At 30.0% G+C, this 24439-nt stretch overlaps 1 long non-coding RNA gene across 1 annotated transcript; it reads right to left on the reverse strand.

Annotated features, from left to right (window-relative positions):
- Positions 1-2253: 2253 nt before the first annotated feature.
- LOC129969375 (uncharacterized) lies at positions 2254-7685 on the reverse strand. Its single transcript, XR_008784502.1, has 5 exons — positions 7476-7685; positions 4838-4912; positions 4592-4690; positions 4282-4513; positions 2254-3429 (listed from the first exon to the last, which is right to left on the reverse strand). It is a non-coding gene; the product is annotated as an uncharacterized LOC129969375 (long non-coding RNA).
- Positions 7686-24439: the final 16754 nt, after the last annotated feature.

A 24439-nucleotide genomic window follows, 5' to 3' on the forward strand; every position in this document is an offset into this window, starting at 1 on the left:
TTTTGCAATAGATTAATGTGCGCAACTACGTGAACATTTGGAGTGTTAAACAGTATTTGAATGCCCTTTTAATAACGGAAGATCCAAAGAAATTAAACTGGAGAAGAAATTCGAAATTTTTTGTAATATTTTAATTATGAATGCCCATGATGCTATTTGGTGCAACTGAAGAATATCGAACTATATTAAAATGAGTTTTACACGCATGCAATTTTTAGAAAGAGGCATTAATATACGAATAAGATCAGAATATTAACAAGTATCCTACTGATCTCGATACAGACTTGACTAATGAGATTATGCTCAAAAAAAGACCGATTTTTGATAAATCTCAGCTCCAAATGTAAGCTCAAGAATCCCAAATTTTCTTTAAAATTACGAAACATTGATCCTTTGATAATGACGTTCATTCAGTTTAATAAGGCATTGTTTAAATAGTTTTTGGTCTGTTGAGAAGTCAATTGAATGCTATGAGCTAAAATTAAACATTTATAGGATTACTTCCTATTCAAATTTTTTAACTCTCAAAATATTTAAAATTCTCATTTTAAATTCGAATAATAGACGATATTCTAAAAACTTGGGTTAAAAGGGAGTGCAAAGAACAAGATATTATATGAATTAGTTAATTTCCAAAGCATGACAATATTAAACTAATTCTTATGCATTTCCAATTCATTTGAGGATAATTTAATTTGAATTAAGTTCTTGAGGGGAAATTCAGTGCACAAATAAGTTTATAGAAATTCTTTGAAATAATGCAAATATAGTAATTACGAATACTTGAATAAATACACCATGAATTTGAAATAAATAAGTTTTATTTACGAAAAAATGGATTTGTTTACAAGATGAGTACAATAGAAGTGCATGTGTATTCGTATTTCAATACATTCTCAACATTAAATAAAATTTCAGTTTTACTCAAGTCTTAAGAATTCATGCAAAGCATTCACTGAATGCGAAAGCTATCTACTTCATGGGATATTACTAATATTCTAAAGAAAAAAAGTTCACATTAATCTATGAAAATGAATCTTCATAACAATTTATTCATTAACAATATTAATGTAAATACATTTAATGATTATTGCATACACAACTATTAAAATGGAATATAGCGACTGAAATTCTTGGAATGGAATGAGGAATAAGAAATGGAATGTGGACAATTGATTTGAAAATAACAATGGAATGTGGAATAAGAAAAAATATTAAATTAAGATGCCTTAAAAAGTAATCGACTATATTGAAACATTTTACCCTCTTACTACCGTAAAATGAAAAAATTTATAAGCAAAATACACTACATTTACTATTCATCACATCCATTCACCGATCAATTAGAGCGATATTTTATTTCTAAAATCTAAAATGAATAAGATGCTTGTCATGCAATAATTTTAATTCTACCATCTAAAATGATTAAAAAATACTAGTCATGCGAGTACTTCATACTTACTCTTAAGGCATACTGATCATCCTGTTGATCAGACACGATGATCAAATGCTTTCCAAGAGTAGAGGGATATTTTGATTGGCTGGCCGGCCGAACCAACCAAAATATCCTTTATCCGCGGATATAAACATTTACATAGATTAAGAGCCGAAATATAGATAAATTTAAAATTAAAACTTTGAACTTGCTATTTATATTATTAAATTTGTTACTTCTAAGTTTTTAAACGCATTGGAAAATGGATGCAATGAAATAATGTTTAGAGAACCTTCAGAATATTCCTTATATTTAAATTAATGAGCATAGTTATTTTCAAAGCAAAAAATTAATGTTAAGAATTTTAAGATAAAGAAATTGAAACACTTTAAAATAATTACGTTAACAATTATGAAATATTCTCAAATTAAGTTAAAATTTGAAATATGATTACTAATATTTTTATACAATAAATATTAAAGTATTTTATCAAAACGAGCCATTGTTGCATGCTCCTTAATACAATTTAGAATTTCGGTCAATCTTATTTCTAATAATCTTCTGGAAAACAAATATGAATGTTGACAACGCATCTTTCTACCTCGTCTTCTATACATAATACAAACACGTTTCTTCCGTTAAGGAAGACTATTCATGCATTATATTAACTGAAGACACATTACACAATTTATATTACATATTGAACAATTTTATTTTAGAGAGCTTTTTGAATAACGCTCTTATCAATCTCGAAATTTTCGATTACATAAAATAAACAAGTCCTAAGTCAAAACTATTACAAATGGGAATATCAAGATTCTTATAAAAAAATACCAAATTTGATGTATGCACTACAATTATCCATATTGTATTTTGAAGCATGTAGTATTCTTTGATATTCATTTCATACAAAATAAAGGCGGGGAAATTCACTCGATACTACAGTAAAAATGGGAGAAATTTTATAAAATTTATGAGATTAAACAGCAAGATGTTAGACTTTGCTATATCGGTAGAATACGATTTCAAAAATAGAATAGCTCCATTTTGAAAATTATACAGTGGCAGTCCGTCATTTAAGATTAAAAAAAACTACCAATACCATAATACAAATGATAAATTGCATTTAATGGCGGAAGACGTCATAAAAGATACTTTGGGGAAAATATCTGGAATAATTCCAGTTCTCCGCTCTAAGTTATAGTTGTAATAATTATGAATACAGAGCACATAATAGGCTAATTAACATGCCGCGCTTCAAATAGGCATGGTCACAAGTAGAATTTTAAACAAAAATTTTATTCATTATACAGAGAACAAATGTATTGTGCTTCCACCCTTTAAGAAAAATGAATTGCTAGTGAAATGGTGAACAACAAAATATATCAACAAGAATTTCGCTACAATCTAAAAATCATTTCCAAAGCTTCTTTTCAAAAGAGTACAAAATATGCTTTGAAAGAACTGAACAGGCATTACAATACATGTCGTGTAATTATATTCAGTTTCTATCTGAATAAAACGTAAATAGCAAAGATTTTAAGATTAAATATTGATTGATGTATTAATCGTTTTGAATTAAAAAAAATAGCGATACAAAACATACGAAAGTTATAGCTCTAACGTCAAGCTTTCGTAGAGTTTGAAACAAAGTAGTTCACCATTTGTCAATAGTATTCTGCAAAAAGTAAATACAAATTTCGCTTAACCTTATTACAGGAGCAAACATTTTAAACACGCTTCGATATTCAAAAATAACGCAGATTGCAGAAGTAACACATTTCTAGATGATTGTTCATATATTGGGGTTTTATATCTTTAATGTCACATTGCGCTTGAAATTAATCACAAGCTTTAGAATGTATCAATTGGATCACCTCAATCTTCTCTCACAATTCCCTTGCAGAAGCTTCGAATTCCAAAAGTGCTTTTGTTGAAGGGTCAAAACGTTTGCTTTATTGCAATCATTTCAGTTGAAACATGTGAACAGGCATCTGAAAAAATATTTCGGTTAATGCAAGTTGGATACAATTCCTTCTTTAAAGAGTGCTATGAATGCAAGAGCATTCACGATTTTGCTTTTTAATTTATATAGATTCTAAAAAAGAATTTTTTTCATTAAATTATATACGGAATTGAATACAAATCTGAACTGTTGCGAGCTTTAAATATTTCCCTCTTCAGTTGCCTACTAGCAAAAGTATTCAAATTCCTTTGAAAAAATCTAAATGAACTTTTGATTTCATTCAAGAACCAGTGCTTGCATACTTCGGGAGTTCTGCGTGTATTCAGTCTAGGCAAGTCATGGGTTGCGAATACATACATGAATAAATTCTCATTTTCAAATGGTTCAACGTAACGCTTCCCACTCCGAAAACTAATGCGATGCATTATACTTATGCGAATATAAGACATCTTTTTAAGACTTCAAAACCTTGGAAATTTTTAATTTGTTAGAATTCCTAAAAAGATTAACATGAAAGCTAGTTGTAAAATTAAAACAGTTCTAGTCGAATAAGAATGCATTGTGTCTAAATTTTATGTAACCACCAGAAAGGTGGACTGAGGAGCCATAAGGGTTATTATGTTAAGATTTCAACATTTACAGTGCTTTCCGAAAGGAAAGCAGTATGTTTAATGAAAATATTCGAGAAGCATTTTATTTGTTACACAGAATTGCATTCGATTACTATCAAGACGCTTGGAAAACTTACAGTAAAATATAAATTTGCTAGTTGTTACGATTAGAAAAGAATTGAAAATATGATATTTTAATTGTGAATAGTATAATATTTTATTCGTACAGAAAAGTTTTCCGGAAGGTAAAACAGGCGTATTAAAATTACCTGGGAACAATCCTTATCCCATCAGTTTCACTATCTGAAGAGGTACTTGGAAGGCAACAGCGTGTAGGCGATTGTAGCATTCTCAGGCGACCGATCAATTCTACCCTCACATGGATAAGTTGATCCAATGATACGTGTTTCGATTTCATCGATTCTTTTATTGGGAAATAGTTGGTTGCATCTGTCTCAATAAATGTTCCCAAGTAATTATGGCTTGAATCTGCATCATAGGCTTCAAGAAAATATTTAAGGATCACAAGCATTTAAGAATAGCATGTTTTGGCAATGGTTATTAAAATTCATGACTTACTGTATTTGTATTTCGACGTCATCGTCAATATTTTCTGTATCTCGTTATAAATTGTGCCGTTTCGTAAATGAGTTGAGAATGTAGCCGGTCTTCTGATGGCTGATGACAAAAATTCATACACAACCAATGAATATCAATTTAAAGATTTTCAAAATTTCATTAAGTCTTATTTTGAATTATATTGTTATGAAATCAAATGATTATACCCTATATTCATTTAAAATGATAGTAAATATTGCAACATACCGATTTCTCAGGTTGATACCGAAGATATCGTTTTCTGGCAATCAAAATTGTTATTCACAGAATTTATGTCGGGAACTGAAATAAAATACAAATATCTAATCTCTTAAAATGGCATATAAATTATCAGAAATGTATAGAAATCTAAAAATATTGGTTACCACACATAAAGAATCCACACAGGAGAAATGGATTATGCATTATTTATTAGTTTAGTTCTGAAGATCCGTATTCGTAGTCGCATTTTTTTTTTTTTTTTGGCGATATACAGTAGGCAAAATGATTTGTACACCATTTTTTTTAAAGTTTTAGAAACATATAAGCAGCTATTTTATTCATTGCGACGTGTGAGCTTGAGTTTGTTGTTTATTTCTAAGTAAACGAAAAAAATATTTTGAAATAATTGAAAATAAAATCTAAATCTAACAAACTTGGAAAATTTCTTGCAAAAAGTATATTTGTACACCTATATCTCCGGTAAGTATTACTATCATTTCATGTAATTTTTCACATTATAGTTAATTTTTTGGACAGTTTTTTTAAACATTGAAGGTTATCTTTTTTAACAGTGAAGGTCACTCGCAGAGAAAAGTTGAGAAATGGCGACGAAATCAAAGGGAGTCTCTCTAGACATGAGAGCTCATATTGTTAACCTTAATAAAAGTGGAAAATCTTATCTCTAAATTCAAAAGATGGTTAAATTACCCTTTACAACTATTGGTTGCATCGTAAGAAAATATAAAAATACTGGACGCGTTGAAAATGAAAGCAGGCCAGGCGGCCCGAGTAAATTAACTTCATAAATAAACGAAGTATTGTTAAAGCAGCTATTAGAAAACCACAAATTTCTGCTCAGAAAATTGCAGATGACCTCCTTGCATCTTCTAACATTAGAGTGACCCCTCAAACAATAAGAAATGTGTTACATAGTGCTGGTTTAAAAGGCAGAACTCCGAGAAAAAAAAAAAAAATCAATGATATCTGAAGTAAATAGAAAAAAGCGTCTAGAATTTGCTATGAAATACAAAGACAAACTGATGGACTTCTGTAAAAAGGTTATTTTTTCAGATGAGAGTAAGTTTGAAATTTTTTCATCCTCTAGTATCCGAAAAATCTGGCGAAAAAATAAAACAGCCCTTGATAGTAAAAATGTACTTCAAACCCTGAAACATGGTGGTGGAAATGTGATGGTTTGGGGCTGTGTAGCTCATGGCGGTGTTGGAAAATTACACTTTATTGACCCAAAAATGACAGCTTTAGGTTACATTGATGTGTTGCGGCATAACTTATTAGATAGTGCTAGAAAATTGGGTATCGGTGACACTTTCTTATTCCAACAAGATAACGATCCAAAACACACTGCGATAGTTACTAAAACATGGTTGCTTTATAATGGGCCAAGACGCCTTGAAACTCCACCACAATCCCCGGATATAAATCCAATTGAAAATTTGTGGATGCTATTGGATGCTCAAGTCCAAAAAAAATATTACAAGTACAAATAGTTTGAAAGAAGCACTCATGGAAGCTTGGGGAGAAATAGATTAAGAAACCACCAATAGAATCAATGCCAGTTAATAGAATCAATGCCAAGACGCATTGAAGTAATTGTAAAAGCCAATGGAATGCATACAAAGTATTAAATTACTATAAAATAATTATAATTATGTTTAAAATTTGTCACTAAGTACGTGTACAAATACTCTTTTTGTCTAGTTTTTATAAAGTTTTATTCATTAATGAACTAAAGTTTGTGTGATTGTTTTGTTGATGTTTTATTATTTTACCTCACTACAATATATTTCTGCAATTTTAACTAAGTTACATTATTTTATTTTGCTATAATATTCCAAAATTGAAGTGTACAAATAAACATTTTTTCAACTGTATGCATTGAGGATTTTACAGATTGTTAGCTGTATCTTCTGGTTTTCCATCCATAAATGGAATATAATTTCAAAATGCTGAACGAAAACCAGAGAATTATTTTGCTTCGCCCATTTTGGTTAATTCATATTAGTAGGTATCTGAAAAATCTCAAATATATAAATATATAAATTTGCGTTTAATTGAACAAAAGCCGATTTGGCTAAATTTTCACACTCATTTATTAAATTGATACAAATATTTTAATACAACTCGAAACAAAGTACGTCTACAAAATCCAAGCGTATAGAAGTATATCAATCTATAGTCATAAAAAAAACCTCAACGATACTAGGCATGTAACAGTTCTAAAAAAAAAAAGAAAAAAAAAAAAAAAAAAAAAAAAAAAAAAGGTGCGATTAATGCTTATATACGATTTTTAACCACTAAACAATTTAGAAAATTAGAATGATTAACACGAAGATTAAAATAACCAAGACAAATGCATGCATTAAGAATGCAATGGCGTAACCGATTTCATTTTTGATCTTTAGACATGTATACAATTCAAATAAAAATGAATTTTATTGCTTTATTTGCGAAATATATATCCGTTTTTTAACTAAGAAAATGAACTATTCCGAGCTTTTAAAAATTTATCTGCAGATAGTAAAATTATTCCCGGTATTAGAAAAATTCCTTTGAAACAGTTCATCTAAATAAGCTATTCTTAATACAGTTCTTGACGGTACAGAGAAAATAAAACTCAGTTTACCCGAAACATTTCTTCTGCTAAGTGCTCAGCTCCTTATGTTCCTAGCCGAACACTGTCCTATTGAAGAACATCTTCCTCGTGGATGTAACACGCTGACAAACTCAGATCGCGGATTAATTCTGTCCCTATAGACAAAAGTGATCTCAGGACGAGGCGTGTTGAGACAGTTGAATGTGCTGTAACTATTTTGAAAGATGTGTTCCGATCATGATTTACAGAAGTTGGAAAATCTCTTCTGGAAGAACAAATAAGGCGATTTGAAAATAAAATTGACAATTCATAAGTAATGTAGAAAGCAGTCTTTCGCCTTGTGGTGGATGGCACGTCTATTCACCAGAAGAGAAATAATGCAGGTTTTATGTTCTCCAACCTATAAATACCAAATAAAATAAAAAGAATACCTTCATAAAATTCTAATTAGGGAGCAATTACAAAATTGTATTTAACTATTTCAGTGCGAGAATTATAATTCACGAAAACTTACCGATATCATTTCGATTCCATCCTGAAATGATTTCTTGGATATGCAGGTATCCGCTTTCGATAGTATCCGAGTTTGAATTCCAAACAGCAGTGTTTGAAATGGCATTGGAATATGTCCTTTTCCCAACAGATAACCAATGCATATGGTAATGACTCCAAATGAATCAACATTAAAAACATAGAGCAAGTTCTTGCAGTACAAACTGAAGATACAAGTTCCCAAAAATGTCATTCTTATTTATTCTTTCTGTTCTCAAGTACATGGCATGAAAAACAGCAAAGATCCCATTGCACCAGACAATGCCAAGGAATGACCACATAATTGTAGCAATCTGGCCACTTAGAGGCCACTTGCATAGAATATCCAAAGATTACGAATATTTCTCTCGCATTTTAACAGAATATCGGAAATATTAATTCGAATGCATTCTGAAAGCTTTCAAATGATTCTTAAAAATCATCCGAGAAAATTCTCAGAAGTGAATTTCCAAAAGAGTAAGGAAACCTAATTGAGTATTTCTTCGATCTTACACGATCGAGTAATTTTACAGGAACAATTTTTGTACTAATTAGAATAGGAATTATACGATAGCGATTTTAAATATTCATCCTACTAAAATTCACTTCCGATTTCAGACGGACGGAACTGCACTATTTCATGCCCTTCTCCATTTTAAGACCTAATTTGCTCAAAATTGGTTCAAGCTGTTTTGATTTCATTTTAAGCACAACAATTTTTCTTCAAGTTTCCTTTTAAATGCCTATCGCATCTTATACAAATATATATTGTAAACATTATACATTAGCACATAGATAAAGTACAACCAAATTTTGTCCAAAACGTTTTTTGCAATTCCAGCATAGTTTCATGTTAGGACATTTTAAAATTAAAACGAAATGTTTCGTTTAAGAAATTACATTTTTAAAAGATTACCTAGATCCTAGTTTGACCACTTCGTTGTTTAAAATATTTTAATTCGCTCGCATTCATTACATGTTTTCATTCTAACTTCTACTTACAAATTAATTTTTGAAAAAGCAAACACAATTACTCCTCAAAGTTTAATTCGTTTTCATATTTTAATAATACACAAGACCTAGTCAGACTAGAATTTGAGAAATCGCAAATTAGTTCGTTAGTTATGGGTTAATAAAGATGACAACGGAATTCAATTCTACAGCGGACAACAAGTTAACAGCGGAATTTAACTTTATGAATAAAAAAGAGTATTACATCTGCATAAAGCTTCAGAACAAGTAAGAATAACGAAAGATATGCATCTTGGAAAGGGAGATTCTATTTGGTTAAAAGTGGATTTAGATTTTAAACTTAAGCCGAAATAATTCTTTTAACAAATGTGGAGAAGCTTTAGAATAATCAATGACTAAATCGCAATAAGATACTAACTATAGTTTTAAAATGGACAGCAAGATAATATAACTAGAAACTAGACATTTAAAAGCTATGGTCTTTATTTGACTCCTTTAAGAGATTGTAAATCAAAGAACGGTGTCAGTCCATGGACAAGAATTTCAACAAAATTTCTGTTCTGCCAATCAGAATAAAAGTCAAATCCCATGTGTCTATTCTTCCCAAACAAGAAAGAGCCGATTCAATAATTTGTTACAATCATGAATTACAGTCGTTGACTAAGTGTTGCGATTGCGAGAGCATGAAATAGCCCTGTCAAAAAAATTGCAGCAGTTCAATCGAATTATAAATTTATTGTTAAACCGCGCTTGCAATTTGAAATTATTCTAAAGAAAGATGGGAATTTAGCATTATTTGATCTTGTATCCGTCCGATAAAAATCCTACTGCCAAATTGGCGAGATTTAAAATCAAGCGAGCATTAATTAAAAAAAATTATGAACAACGTATTTCTTAAATATTAGAGCACATTAAAACTGCTTATTCATTGTACTCATTTCTTTGCTTTCCTAATTCAACTATATGTGCCAATCTCTGCAGCCTTATTGTTCCTACATTCAATGCCTGAAATAAAAGCTAAAAGAGAAACAATCATCCCGAGCAGATTACATGCATTACCCACGCCACCGACCCCAACTACGGTTCTACATCTCACACACACACACATTACCCACGCCACCGACCCCAACTACGGTTCTACATCTCACACACACACATTACCCACGCCACCGACCCCAACTACGGTTCTACATCTCACACACACACATTACCCACGCCACCGACCCCAACTACGGTTCTACATCTCACACACACACATTACCCACGCCACCGACCCCAACTACGGTTCTACATCTCACACACACACATTACCCACGCCACCGACCCCAACTACGGTTCTACATCTCACACACACACATTACCCACGCCACCGACCCCAACTACGGTTCTACATCTCACACACACACATTACCCACGCCACCGACCCCAACTACGGTTCTACATCTCACACACACACATTACCCACGCCACCGACCCCAACTACGGTTCTACATCTCACACACATTACCCACGCCACCGACCCCAACTACGGTTCTACATCTCACACACATTACCCACGCCACCGACCCCAACTACGGTTCTACATCTCACACACATTACCCACGCCACCGACCCCAACTACGGTTCTACATCTCACACATTACCCAACCATGACTACAGCTTGCACACATAGCTGAAGCCGCCAGCTCAACTACGATTCCACTGTTCGCTCTCGCACATATCCTCTCCAACCCCATAAAGACCCCACATCTCGCTCTCTCGCATATTACTCACACCTCTACAAACCCATAAAGATCCCACATCTCGCTCTCGCACACAATGCCCACTGTTCCAGCCCCACCACAATTCCACTCACATTGCTCAAGCCACCAGTCCCATCACATTCCACAGCTCGCACACTCAATACCCACGCCTCGAAACTCCACCAGATTACACTCCTCACACGTTGAAACTACCGAGATTTCACAGCTATCACACATTACCCGCGTCCTCAAATCCACACTACTCAGCATTACGAAAATATTTAACATGACCGATTGACAATGATGCATTCACTTTTCATTTACCCACTGCAAAAACCCATAGAGCTTTTGACTACACCTTGTCTACTTCCACTTATGCTTTCGCTCCACTCCCGCTTACCGAGAAGCTGTACAGATTACGTTGCTCGCAGAACTACCAATTACTACTTCGTACATCATGCCCTATTTTCGTAATGCACATCAAAAGGCAATTCCGCTTTCGAATACATCTAGCCCAGATTATGAATTTATCCAAGTGCTTTATTTCGCCAGAGGGATCAAATATTTAGCCTATGTATAGGTACATGAAAACGAATTTTTAAAAATACCGATCCCGGCACCGCTAATCCAACTTGAATGTGCGAGAAGAGTTAAAGGGTAATAAACCTAGGATGTGAAACTTATTAAATCCATTAATTTTATAAATTCTATTAAATACTTCCAATGTTCTGTACTATACAACAATTTATAAGAAGTTCGGTACCAAATTTGACATTCTGAAATTGTTAATCCTTAGTTCCTCCTTTCGCATCTCGTGATTGACTACTGTCAAAACTGGCAAATAAAATCCGAGTTGGCTTAAGTATATTATTCAATAAAATAAAGAGTGATTTGATTCCAATCAAAGAGTGATATTTGGATGCAACACTTAGTTTTAAGACGTATAGCATCACTAATAAGCTTTTCCGTGACATTTTTAGGATTTGCACTTTAATTTGGAATCTAGCCATCCGAGAGCATTATACTACCTATAATAAATGGATACAAGACCAATAGGAAATTTTTCTAAAATGCAATCAAAATTTTGAAATTTATATAAGTCGAATTTAAGCCTTAATCGATTGAAATTTTATGTTTAATATAACATGTCTGACAATTTAGGATTTGATCACGTAATGGCATCGGGTATTAAGTAAACGAAACTAATAAAATATACAATTAAAGCTTAAATTTACTAGGTTAATGAAGTTGAACATTAACGATTTTCACTCCTACACATATGAGGTGTCCGAAATGCGCATCGCATTAAGTCGTCTCTGCATTTAAATGAAAGCGATTAAAATTCGAAAGTCACAAAACTCAATACTTCTAATGCCTTGTATATTACAGGAATTGAAATGAAATCTTGGGGATATTTATCTAATAAGGAAGTCAAGGACTTAATATAAATAGGAAACTAATACTAATTACAGAAACTAATAAAAAGCATTTTAAGTTATATAATTCAGATTTAATAAAACTCAAGAAAACCTAACAATTTCGAATTATTTCAAACAGAAAGGAAGTTTCTTTAGGATTTCGAGTGGCAACTTGAGAAGGCACAATATAAATTAGTGAGATTTTCTACATAAAATAAGCATGAGATAATTTTATTTAGCATAAAAAGGTTAATAAGATTAGAATTCCACTAGTATTTTTTAAATTAAAGCAACTTTTATATTTGACAAAGTTAGATTAGAGGATCAGTTGTCATTTTTTAGACGTGAAAAGGAAAAATAGATGCACTATACTTTATCAATTAATTTCTAAAGAAGTACCGAAAAATTGTAATCTAATTTCTAAATCGTAAATCTAGCATTGTGAAAGTTTAGTGTATATTTAAACTTTGATTATTTAGCCGAGATGTTATTCAGCATTCACATAATCGCTTATATTTATATTTAAAAAAATTCTAATCTGTAACTTCGGAAATTTAAGATGTCTCCATATTTGATAGAATATCTGCTTTAACCCCATAAAAAATCAGTGATAATCTAATTTTCCAGATGCAATACCTACAATCAACCATCTAATTAAATAACTGAACGCAGTCAATAAATACAGACTTTGCTGGTAAACAAATTCAGTTTATATTCAGTAAGCTGAAATTTACAGTACCATAATATCTAAACGAATAGCGATTTGTACCGAATCTATTACTTGAATTTACAATATTCAATGAAAAGTTGGATCAGGAAAAATCTGCAGGAATTGTAAATACGTTTTATGGTTAATTGGCGATGAGCGGGAAATATCCTTAAATGAAGTTGTACTGGGAACTGAATGAAAACGCTTTAAGTAAAGTTCGAAGTTATATTTTGTGGATAAACCGATTATCATACTAATAGTCCTAAAAAATTAGCATCGACTTTTTTTAAACCAAGATTAAAAGAAATTTTTCCACTTTTCATCAAGATTCGTTTGAAAATTTACCATCGTTTTAATAAAGATTGTGTAAGAACTATTCGTTTCCAACTCCGAGGAAATTCACGGTATCGCATAGATCTTAATTCGTTATCAAGTTTCAGAAAGAATTTGAAATTTATTTTAAAAATGCCTGGGATTATTAATCAAATTAGAAATAGAGCGTTAGAACCTGAAACTAGTTTTTTTAATGAACGCGGAAAAATATTCGCAATTTACGAATATTCTATAAAAGCAGCCTCTGAGCCGCTAGATACACAATTATGCAGACATAATACCTGGATAGTCCAATGCAACAGAAGGAGATCCGTCCTTTAACCATAAGCGATTCGAATGGCACATTGAGGTATGATAAGGTGATCCAGAAGGCGTTTCTTTAAAGACAGAGAGAAGCTAGCACTGGATTTTAACTTGGCATGATGAAGAATGGCAACGCATTCAGTTACATAAAATATGAAAGTAAAGATGCAGGTGTCGCATAATTCCAACTATCTTCTTCGCAATGATCTGTAAGAAAAATTGAAGTGAATGCTGGCTAAGATTAATTATGAATAGATATTAACATTTCAAAAATGGATTAGCATTAGTTTAATGCAATGATTTCAAAGAAAGGCAAACAGTTCAAATCACAGATGAATCCAATAGAAGAAAATACACAAGATATTCCATACATTGAAATACAGACTGTTCTGAATTAAAACATGTTCGCATTTTAAAGAAGAATATTTCTCTTTAATTCTTTACATGCAATACCATTTCATGGAATAGTGCAAGATCATTTGGTTTAATTTTATTAATATTCCGTTTTGCAAAACAATACATTTGAAAGTAAATTAATTTTGTACCATGATCAGCAGATGAACACAATACCTGATATGGCACGCCTTCCCTCCAGAAACGAAAGAAGGAACAAGTGTTAAAAACAAACAATTATTGCTAATAAAATGTAACCTCATTAATCCAAGCGACAAAACCCTATTAATGGAGTTGACAATTCCATTTACAGCGTTTGGAACAGTATAAATAAGAATCTATTGTTAAATTTTAAACATTTTCCTACAAAGAAAAAGATTATCGTACGGAAACCTTTTGAAGCTAACGATCCCTAGCTATGATAATTGTGCGATGTCGAAATTCAAAGGCATGCTTTAGTCCTATATAACACCTTAATATCAGGCTGACATACTTACCGTGGATTGCAAGATGCAATCCTACATATATTATGTACGGCATTCAACGTTATTCGAACAGAATTAGACCTAGAGTTAACAGATTTGGATCATAATGGACAACTTAAGGAAAAGGCTGTCACCATGGAAGAATTTTCTGATTTTTTTTAATTGAGAGAAACCTTTGAGAAATATATTCGGATGAATTTTGCAATTTGAAAGCTCTTGTGAATCATTTCGTAATACATGGCATCGTTTGTGCACGAATTAAAATGACATTTAACTTCCGTAACGTTTTAGTGTCTCCTTAATTTTAATCATTTGCACAATTTTATATTTTTATTATATTTAATTTTATTTTTTACGAAATACAATGGTGCAAATATTTAACAAAATTTACAATTGAACATAAATTTAAAGATGGAGCCTAACTTAAAGCTGCTGGTATCAGCAAACATAACATCCTTATGCAAATAGGAAACGGAATGAAATGAAGCAATTTTAAATCGGAAGCCGAAGTTCAATGTGCAATCCAATGTGAATTGAATTGCCAATTTTATGAAATAATGCCTTTTGACGACAAGACTTATCCTTTGTTAACATAAAGTGCACGATATAATATTTCTTTTTATTTAATTTTCAATTTTGACCATCTTTTTGAAGTATGAGATGAATTGACTCCCTTAGATGCACAAGTCGGACTATTTGGATTCGAATTGCCAAGTAAACCATTAAGATAGATAAAATACTTCAAATTTTCTGAATCCTATATAGTTTTTTTGCATAAATTTTATTATTGAAATATTAAATGCGTTATGCATTTTTATGAACTTGCTTTAACAAGACGGTCAAAACCCGAAATAAATCAGGCAATTGCTTGAATTCGAGTCATTCTTTTCAAGATTATTTGAAGGAAAATTTCTGCCTTGTTAAGCCTCTCTAATGCCAAAGAATTTTTTCTTAATCCGCAAGTTTTGTAAAGCATCCTGTTGCACACTTAATACCAGTGCTCATCAAATACTTCAAAATATCTATTACTTTTTAAATGTAAGGTTCAGATGAACGAAATCGCAAACAAACCATCAGGACTGATACATTTATACAACGAAAATAAATCTTTCAACTGCTCAATAGATGTTACTTCCAATTGCAATACCAACCATTTTACTTCCAATTTTACTTTAAATGCATATACCAAAAATTTTATTGGTACATAATGGTATATATATATCTAATATGATTTCATTATATTTTATTACATTTGTTAATTATACGAATTGAAAACTTGAAATATCCGAGCAGCTAGAATTTATAATGCAATAGATTTCGTATAAACCGTTTTCATTGAATTGACGTTATTGGGTACATTGCGATATTTTAGTACAGTTAAAAACAAACGAGAAATTAAAATTGAAGTCTTACATAATTTTCAATCATGGAAAAAGGTCTTGCTATTTAATTTGAAGCTGGTCTTTCACAAGTATATGCACTCGAATTGGAAAACCTCGAATCTCCTAATACAAGAACATTTTTTAGAACTTTATTGCACAAAAGTGCATAATTATTTAAACTATAACATGCAGATAGTTTAAGTTATATTTATAATGCTTCCAAAATACCCCTCATGTTTTCAGGTAGAATTGTCTCCCCCATTGCATTTACTTAAGTATTTAAGTAAATCAAGAAAGTTAAGTATTGCTGGCTCCCCATAAGATGCCTCTGACTTTATGAAGGTGCTTAATATCAAAATTAAAATTTTTAGATTCATGAATGTAACATTGAATAAATAGGACTCTGGTCATATAGCAAAATATGAAGCACTCCATTATACGTTCTTTATTTTTTGCTCGAAATATCATCAAAACAACCCTCCGAAAATACTTTACAGTCGAATAGAAGAATTTAGAAATTTCCCCCATGCTTCAAATCGATACGAGTATAAAAATATTTCATTCACACTTCGTAAGATTACAAAAGTCTTTATATGTTATCTAAAAGGATACACAATGTTTGTACTCCTAAATTAGAATTCTCTTTATGCAGAAAGTAATATATGTACTACTCTTATAATCTAGGAATGTTTATAGAATTACCTCAAAAATTTTCGATGTTTGAAATGAAACTTTCATACGAATAAAAATATTCCGTATGAGATCAGAAATGCCAAACAAGTTTTATTTCAGAATGATAATAATGCCCAATTCTTAGAAATAAATTTGATACCAAAGCAAGATTTCTCAGCGATATATTACGTTTTTTGTTTCAGAACAAGTGAAATCCCTAGAGAGCTAATAAACTCAATTTCCGCATTTAAAATCAACTTTTTTATTTGTCTACATTTTTTTTTTTTAATAAACTTTAGATTTTAAATAGTAACATCGTTAAAAATTTTCGGCAGAAAGAAGTTTATTATGAACCGATATTTCAACTAAAGTTTTCCAATCTTCAATAAATATTAAATAAAACAACTAAATCGTAATTCATTGAGAAATTTAATGACGCAAATAAACTTACCCAATATAATCATAAATATCAATGGTTATCTTCTCTACTATATTACTCAATCCCGTAATATAAACAAATGTCAATATATATTAATTGCAGCATTGTGGCTATTTCAATTTCCACAATAATCATGAAAGAAATCAATAGGGTTACACAAAGAACTACAAAAGAAGCATTGATAAATCTATAGAATTTTTATAGGGTAATAAAGAGATGGATATTTTGCATATATCGTTCTCTTCTTCCAAAGATCTTTACAAGGTGGCAGTTCAGCAAGCGCAAGGAGTTTAAGGAATCAAAAAAAAATATTTATCCAAATTTGAACCCGAAAGAAAAGTGCACAAGAAATATAAATGCTGCTAAATAAACAGCAATTAATACAATAAATATAAAAATAAGTTTGTCAGCTATTGTATAAATAAAGAAAAGGGTAAAATACTGATGGGCTATCATTAATTCAGCAAATAGGACTATTACTTTAAACACTATCTGTTAGATTTTTATGTTAAGGGCTAAAAATAAGGGACAAGAATCATAAGTGATAGTGAAAGAAAAAATGAAAATACTTGGAATCGAATCTTGGCTAATCCTTGTTGAAATTTTCAAACATTATGTCGTTCAACATTGCCAAAACAATCAGCTATTTAGTTCGCATCCGATAACCAAAAAAATTGACATTGAACATATTCTCGTGCACTTTTTCAAGTATTCAACTCAAAGAACATACCCTTGGAACAGGCACTCTTTCAATCGCCAAGAAACCTCGTCTCTTATAATTCTGATCATCAAAACTATGTTTCATTACCGCTTTCTTCAAATTTTTCTCCATTCTCTGAAGTTTTTAGATATTTATTAATTCTGACTCTCTAGATTAAAGGGTAACGGCCTTCGCTGCTGAAAATTCCAGATTTTCCAATTCAATCCATCAATCAATTATTTAGTTCAAAATTTTATTGTCTTCCATGACAAACTTTACATAAAACGGGAAGGATTTAAACATTAATGGATTTTTCAGTTATCAATGTATTATAATGTATGTGATGTGATGTAATGTAATGTAGTATTTTTCAATGTATTTTTTGGATTATGTCTGCCTTTCTATAAATATGATAAATAAAAAAAGTGTTGATTTAATCGAATGAAATTTGGCATGTGATATTTTAGTTAAATATATATTACTATAAAATTTTGAAAGAAATTCATTCAAATGAAGTTTGTATGAGTGTCCGAATACAGTTGTGCACGATAAAGATGAAACTATAAAACAAAAAGAGCTAGATAAATGAAATTTGGTGTGCAAGTTTAGAATTTACTGTGTATATATCAATGTTGGAATTATTGGAAGATAATCTATAAAGCGATCTATAAAATCTTTAGAATTGTAAGAAAATTTATAAAATGTTTATCATCTGTCTATGTACCATTGCATGCATGTAAAAACAGTCATTCAAGCATTTCAGATAAATGAAATTTGGTGTGTTTTCATATTTCTACAATTGTTGCTATGAGTTCAATTTGATTTCAATTAGTGGAGAAAGATATTCAATGGATTTATTAAGAACATTGTCTGGGTCTGCGGCTTTTCAAGGATTTATTTTCGTTATTATGGAGATGTTACCCTGTGGTGAGAAAAGTTTGATATTTCCCTGGAGTTTGAGCTCTAGAAACCTCTACATGTATGTATCTTTTTTATTTATTTATACTTATTTACATATTTCTATGTAATTCTATATTTCAAATTTACATTCGGAGACTATCTAGAAGCTTCTTTAATCAAATCAAGAGTCATCCTACCACAATCATCAAATCTCAAACATCCTTCACCGGCAATAAAAGGAAAGATGCCTACATATAAGCGAGTACAAAATTAGAACGTGTAGTGCTTCGAAACTTTCTAGCATACTCGCCAATAAATGTGTTTCTCCTTTCCCTCGATAAACAATGTGACATTTGGCTAGACCATGGATACCGCGAGTGCTCATCCTGTTATATCCAGAGTTCTTCATAAATCCAATTTATGCTTTGAAAAGAAAAACCAAGCATGGATTTTAGAAGAATTTTTTTTCAAAGAAATAAACTTAAAATTTGACCTTAAATTAAAATTTTAGTCACGAGATCACAAAGCAGATTTCATTTATCTAAATCATCGTGTTTTCGAGTTATTGCTTTTATATATTTCAGAGAACACAAATCTAGGGAATGATGAGCTTTTTGACAGATTTAATCAAAAATTGGATCAAAATCAACACTTAAGATGCTAAATTTAGAAAGAAAATTTTATTTGTACAGTTCCTTGTGCATTATAAATATCGTTTTAATTTTTCTTAAACGGACAGGCATGACATTCATGTGAACAGGTTTTATAAATATATAACTTTAGTTCAAACACTGTATATCGAATTTCCTCCATATAGCCCAAATCGGTTCGGAGATATTACATTCACAGGCAGATAGATAATAATAGTATCAAAAAAGTGTCTTTCCAATGAAGGAGCTGTGCAATCTGGAGATTTGTAAAAATCTTAAGATATACAAAATATTGAAAATGGCCACTTCAAATTGATACGGATTGACTTATAATTTTGTGTCAGAAGATTTTTAAAACTTAGTTAAAATTATTCAAATATTTATCTATTCTTTCCTAAACTTTATTCTAAGTGAATATTACAGGCATACTTAAGATGCTTTTTAGTTAAATTTTTGAAATTTTCTAAAGATTCTGTTTGGTCTTCAGGCTTCGGAAAAGCGCAAATGCTGTGACATTCTACCGAACACCATCGAGTAGCAAGCATTAATGAATCAAATTCTATTAATAACAAATTGGTTTTTAAACCAAATATTAATAATTCAAATAGGATGATGGTCTTAAAATTATAACATTCTTTAACAGATGAACAACCAAAATATAATTAAAAAAACTTTAAAGAGGAGAATATTAACTGATTATAATTTAATCAAGTATAGAGTCTGTGCATGTTCGAATTTGACTCTTAAAATTACTAATAAATAAATACTATAAATAATTACTAGAAAAATTTTGAAATTAAAATATAGCTTTGAAATATATGATTTGGAATGATTCATAGTAACTCTAGGAACAATGGAGAAATATAGATGAAATTTATTTAAAAAGAAAGAAAAATTATAAAATTATTTGTCGCTCTCGAGATTCGAACAGAAGACCAGCAAAATGCAATGACACACCGTGCCGATCTATCCACCAAAACTTGTACCTCGAGAGCGTCTGAAGGATCTAAGAGTCTCATTATGACTCGGCAATAAGTTTTAAGTACAGTGTAAATCTGGTTTTAAAAGCACAATGCTAAGAATAGGAATAGATTCTGCGCATGTGAACGAACTAGACTCTTAAAATTCCGATTACATAAAGAAATATTTTAATATTAAAATATATTTTAGAAATATATGATTTGGAATAATTCATAGTAACTCTATGAATAATGGAGAAATATAGATAAAATTTAGTTAAAAAAAAGAAAAATTATAAAATTATTTGTCGCTCTCGAGATTAGAACAGAAGAAAAGCAAAATACAATGCCACACCCTGCCGATCTAGCCACCAAAACTTGTACCTCGAGAGCGTCTGAAGGATCTAAGAGTCTCATTACGACTTTTCAATAAGTTTTAAGTATGTTGTAAATCTGGATTTAAAAACACAATGCTAAGAATAGGAATAGATTCTGGGCATGTGCGTGAACTTGACTCTTGAAATTCCTATTAAATATCGAAATATTTTGAAATCAAAAAATATTTTTGAAATATATGATTTGAAATAACTAATAGTAACTCTGTTTATATAGGATGTAAAGATAAAGATGTAGATGTCGGAAAAAAATATTCTTCCTTAAACATCACTTATTCTTGAATTTATTACTCTCATTTAAATTATTAGGCATTATTTCCTCAGAGAAATGAAACTAAACAATAAAAAAATTGAACTATTCTAAGAAATTCTTTCTACAATATCACTCTCGTGTTGTTAGCTTTCATGCAAATTATATTGTTGTTAGAATCATATTGTAGATTAATATTTTGGATTCATTGAAAATGTGTATTATTTGCTTCAATGTTAGTCTTTTTTTAATATAAATGCAGAAATCTTCTGGGCTTAAAAAATTGTCAATAAAATGTTAAAAAAATACATATGACCTTGCAAGTTTTTTTTTGCAGAAGTGTTCCCATTATAATTGTCACTAATTCATTTGAATTCAATAAAACGAAATTTTATTATACTGAAAGGAGATGAGTGGGCTGATAAATTCCGAAATGTATTAATCAAATAACACTCTAGAGCATTCCAAAATCTATATGTCGAAATGTTTACTCTTTTTTTTCTCTCCCACTTTCATACTGTTCTTTTTTCAATTCCTACTATTAGTTCACACTCTCCCTATATATATTTATATATCTTGTTCAAATTTTCAATCGTTAATAAAATACTTTTTATTCATCCACTCATGTTCAAATACATTTTTTTAAACTTGTAGTGGAAAGTTGAAACTTTTTCCAAATATCAATTCCTTAATTATTAAATTAAATTAATTTTTAATACTTTAAAGAGAGTTTTAGCAGTTTGTAATGAAAATTCAAGAATCAATCAACAACTCGATCGGTAAAATGAAAGGATTTCAGTATTTTTCACGTGAAGGTGAAGAATGCGATTTCAATTCATGCGAAAATCAATAATTTTTTTGATACTTAATAATTTTTTGATAATTATTTAATAAAAAGTAATTAAAATAAAATTGTTCTTTGTTGACCTAAGTAGGAATAACATTTTTTTATATTACTTGTTTTCATTTAAAGTTAATCTTTCGCATCATTCGAATGAGTTGAAATGCACTCTCACATCCTTATTGAACTTCCAACTAACATTCCTCTGCTATAGAAACTCCACAAATTATTATTTTAAAATTGTATATGGAATTATTAAGACGCCATTTACTTATTGCTCGAGGTGGAACCTTTTTTGTGAAGGGTACATTGACAATAATAAAGAATAACCCACTGATATATGGAATCTTGGTTCATGTGGAAGTATGGTACTTGATCTCGAATCGTTATTAGAATGCATGGCATCCAGTCTTTTTTATTAGCTGATACTTAGGACAGGCAATGTATTTTCTTTGCATATTTTTCAGGAACCATTGCCTAGAATAGTTGATTAGATTCGCATCGTATTTCTTTAAAATATTCGGATATTATGAGATTCATATTTGTTTTCATTGCTCATAAAATATTTGCTCATAAATCAATTACTTATTTTTCATTTTTTTTTGAAAAAGAAAATTAACATTAATCTATTATGTATACATATGACTCCGCAGGCTTCTATTTAATTCAGTTATCGGTAATACTTTTGACTTCATTAATTTTTAAATATTTTTTTGAATAATGAATATACGCGTGTCTAGATATAAAGAAAAATTGGCTAATAATCAAATAATATTCGGGCATATTATCTAAATCTTTGTAAATTGTTGGCTTGCTATCATTTTGGAACAATTAAACGATTATTTTATCTTTTGTATTATTTCTATCCAAAGGATATTTTTTAAAACTAATACAAAAGTTTTACCGAATGTTTGTTTAGGATATTTATTAAAGCATTCTTTTTAAAATTTTAACTAAATAGAAAAATTAAAACATTATGAAATCGTGGAAGCGAACTAATATTACCACTTTCTTATTAATTTAAACAATACAAAATTATTTTGGAGAAAAGGTCAAAGAATCAGAATTCGCTAAATTTTCACTCTTTTTTACTGGCTAATAATATTATTAATCATTATTTGCATATCGTATTCATTGTAGTTTTAACTACATGTACACAATCCCTTATCTATGAATGTTTTAATAGTCTTCCGGGGTTTAATTTCACTTCCATTTGTGTTTAAAATAATAGAAAAATAATTTTTATTTTCAGAACATGTTTTATTATTAATTACTATTTTCCAGTGTTCCAAAAGTAACCCCTAAATCTGGTCTTTAAGGAATGAAAATGATAGCACTGAATGTGAAAGTAAGAAAAAAGAATTCGGAATAGATAACGTTTTAGAAACTATTATATATTTTTTTTCTAACGCAAGGGGAAGTAATGAAATTAATAAGCGAAAATTGAATGAAAAAATAAAAATAAAAATAGCATTATACGTGAAAAGAAACATTTTTAAAGCCTTACCACCATTTCTAACTTTTTTTAGTTTTTATGAGCGTGAAGTCAATATAAGTTTCCAATATTTGAAAAACTAAAATAAGCTTGAAAAATTCTAATCAATTTTAGGGAATTTAATATTGACATTCTATGTTCGCAAAAAATAAGGTGAAATAAAAAAAAAATGAAAGATGATAAAAATTAAGTTCGCTTAGATTATTTAAAGAGAATAAAATGTAGAAAGATTTTTTGCCATGAGCCCATTGTTTATTTTCAATTGCGTTTCTTGCGCTGAAAAAAAGAAAATTTTTAATTTTGTCTTATATAGATCAAATAACAAGGTAAATAGAATGTTGCACCGGCAACTTAAATAATATGCAGTTTTTCAGGTCCAGGAAAACTGTGCATATATATTTGCAATACTTTGACATTCCGATGAATCTTGTATTTATTTACATATTTATAATTTTCAATTTTTCACTGTATAATGTGCATCAAGCTAAAATCAAAGTAATCCTATGCTACTCAATAAGGTCTTAATAATCCCAACAGAAATATATCGTTTTAGATTAAGTTTATTAAATACGATTTTATTGTCCTTGATCTTTATAATATATTTTATCAAATTATCTACAAAAGCATATTTCATTCAAAGGCACACAAACAATTTCTTTCATATTTTTATTTTAGCTTTTATTTAATTTTCGTTATTATCTAGAACATTTATTTTTCTCCTATTAACCACTGTTGCCAAACCATCAGGCTCAACAACGAAGTATTATGTTTTAAAGATTTAATTATACATTATAGAAAATACCTAAAATTTACGGAATAGGAAGGATTGTTATAGATATAAAATTATAACAATCTAAATATTTCTCAAAAAATAAATAAACTCAAAGAAAAATATTTTATAACTTTGTATATTTATTTACATTTACGTTGGCATTCAATTATATCGCCTTGTATTTTACAACTGGAAAAATCATTGCTTGCATTTTACTTGAATTTAAATTGGTGGAATTTTCAATTTCAGTTTATGCTTAGATTTCTATATGTTTTATAACATTAAGTATTAAATCATGCATCTTTTGCCTAACATTAAAGAGATTTTCATTTGAGGTTTTCTTGACATTGCTAATACCTTAAAATAAAATGTAATTTCTTAAAACTGGCAGTTGAAACTAGATACTTAATGTTTCTCCAATGGCTAATTATATATTATTAGCTCCAAACATTCTTTATATATTTATATATGCTCCAAATTTAAGACTAAAATTGTTTATCTGAAATCTTCAGATTAATACTTACTAACAGGTGAATCTCATTTCAAAGAAATGAACATAAAATTTGGGTGATATAAAAGAATTTGTGTTTTGTTTTTTCTAAATATACACATAGAATAGATAAAAGTAAGTGAAGCCACGAGTGCAAGTTTAG

Source organism: Argiope bruennichi, chromosome 5, assembly GCF_947563725.1.
Source record: "Argiope bruennichi chromosome 5, qqArgBrue1.1, whole genome shotgun sequence".
NCBI classification, from domain to species: domain Eukaryota; kingdom Metazoa; phylum Arthropoda; class Arachnida; order Araneae; family Araneidae; genus Argiope; species Argiope bruennichi.